General features: G+C 45.3%; 1 protein-coding gene across 3 annotated transcripts in view; it reads left to right on the top strand.

Annotated features, from left to right (window-relative positions):
• cadpsa (Ca2+-dependent activator protein for secretion a) overlaps positions 1–2,500 on the top strand; it is a gene marked incomplete at both ends in the record, with an annotated part of 152,068 nt that overhangs the window by 54,968 nt on the left and 94,600 nt on the right. The gene's annotated exons all lie outside the window — the stretch shown is intronic.

Below are 2,500 nucleotides of genomic sequence, written 5' to 3'. Positions count from 1 at the left end.
GTTCTCCATGTGTGATTGAATATGCCTTGGCAGCCATAATCCAAGCATAAAAGCATGGCTGCACTCTCCAATGGGAAGTGACCATTGTGAGGTAGGAGTGTGGGTGGTGGGTATACGTGGGTATACGTAAGTCGCTATTGAGGCGGAACAATAGATTTCCGGTGATTCACTTGGAGAAGGAAGATTCAGTTAGGAAAGATGGCTGAAATGATTCAATACACTTCCTGTAAGGGTATTGTAATGATAGGGTATGGAGTGGAGTGGGTGACTGTTCGTCACGTAGATTGAAAGAGAGAAGTGGGAGGAGGGAAGGTCAAAGTCATTAGGTAATGAGGGAATTAATGAGTTTCCTTCTGTTATGTCATTCATGGGATGTGGATGTGGGGGTGTATGGAGCCCATCTAGGGGGTCCCAGGTAATATGCAAGGATACAGTGGATGTGTTTGTGTTATTCATATATGGATTGTGGGGTGGCTGTGTCTCAGGAGGTAGAGTCGCTGTCTAATGATCACAAGGTTGGCAGATCGGCGGTTCGAGTCGAGCCCCGGCTGGCCACATGTCGAAGTGTCCTTGGGCAAGACACTGAACCCCAAAATTGCTCCCAGTGAGCGGGCCGGCCGGCGCCTTGCATGGTAGCTTGCCGCCATTGGTGTGTGAATGTGTGTGTGAATGGGTGAATGAGAGGCCGTTGTAAAGTGCTTTGGAGCAGCAAAAAAGGCGCTATATAAGTGCAGTCCATTTACCATTATTCGTATAACCAAGACCCAAAGTAAAAAAAGATTTTCTCATATTTCTTAATACGTTAACACTTCTGCTTTGGCTACGCCGCCCCCCCCGCATCGTAACAATGACTCATCCTCTGGCGACACACAGCTGTCAAACACTCTTCCCTTATGATGGAAGAAGCCACTGTCACAGCTGTAGAGAATAGGAGCAGGGCTTTTTGTGAACAGTTTTTTTTATCCTTTTCGTTTCATGTACGGTTTCTCATTTTCAGGGAAACGACGACGAGAATTAACGAGTTGTAGGATGAGTTAGCAAAAGGGGAATCTGCTCAGAGCTGTGTGACATGGAACACAGAGGAGGAAGTGGGTGACTGCGCCAGCTTGTTAGTATGGGACTGTTTCACCACTTCCTGTCAGATCTGGCTTCTCATAGGAGTTGGAATGATGTCAAATAGCTGTACTTGTGTGTAAAACCCAAAGACAGGCACGCACACATAGTCATGCACACGCATACACACACACAGTCACACACACACACACACACACACACACACACACACACACACACACACACTGCCAGGCTGTGTGAGGACACTCTGGTTAGTGTCAGTGGATGATGTTGAGAGACAAGTAATTTTAAACAGAGCTGCAATCCATATTGTGTGTGTGTGTGTGTGTGTGTGTGTGTGTGAGTGTGAGTGACTGTGTGTGTGTGTATGTGCGTGTGTGTGAGTGACTGTGTGTGTGTGTGTGTATGTGTGTGTGTGCGTGTGTATGTGTGAGTGACTGTGTGTGTGTGTGTATGTGCGTGTGTGTGTGTGTGTGTGTGTGTGTATGTGTGTGTGTGTGTGTGTGTATGTGCGTGTGTGTGAGTGTGTGTGTGTGTGTGTTGGATGATACAAAGATTCCCAGAGGTGGAGGGTGATTTTCAGGTCTGCTACTTTCAAAAACGGTCTCTTCCTCATCATCTTCATCTGAATAACAGTATAAAACATGGAGGAAGACGCAGGCGTGTGCGTGGGTGCATGTGTGTGTAGGTGTGTGTGTGTGTGTGTGTGTGTGTGTGTGTACCCCCTGAGTGTGTATTTACCTCTACAGTAGCATCACAACCACACACTGAGGCCCATTTTGTTTGATGAATGTGTCCTAGCCAGTAATGAGCTGAGTTAAGGAACAAATTTAATTTCAGTACTTTGCGGCGGATGTGTACCGTAGGCGTGGGCGTTGCCGCGTGGGCGTTCTTCCTTTTTATGAGACGGTGTTTAGCGTTTAGCCGTTGTGGCCGCGTCTCGGCGGACTGCACTGTGTTCCTTCTAATGGAAACACAATCAGGCTCAAATTGGTCCGAATTGAACAGCACAACAACATGGCTGGGTGACTGACTGTGCTGCTGGCTACTACTGAGAGTTTATTTAGTATTTTTTTATTTAGCCTTTATTTAACCAGGGTCGGTCCCATTGAGACACAATGTTTGGTCTCTTTTTCAAGGGAAGCCTGGCCAAGACAGCAGCTTAAAAACATCAAGTTTCAACAGTTAAAACAAACAGCAGAATGACACAATAAAACAACACCAGATCAACAACAACAACAAATAGACTAAATACAATTTGATCAGAGCAATAGGATACAAATAATGGGACTTTCATATAAAATATAAAACAGGAGCAAGAATGAATAAATTGAATAAATTGAATAAAATAGAATAAAATAATGGGACTTTCATACAAAACAGGGGCAAGAACGATACGAGGCTGATTCCAAGTTACTCACAAGGT

This window comes from Nansenia antarctica (genome assembly GCF_963989245.1).
Source record: "Nansenia antarctica genome assembly, chromosome: 15".
NCBI lineage: Eukaryota > Metazoa > Chordata > Actinopteri > Argentiniformes > Microstomatidae > Nansenia > Nansenia antarctica.
This window is presented reverse-complemented; position numbering and strand designations above follow the sequence as displayed.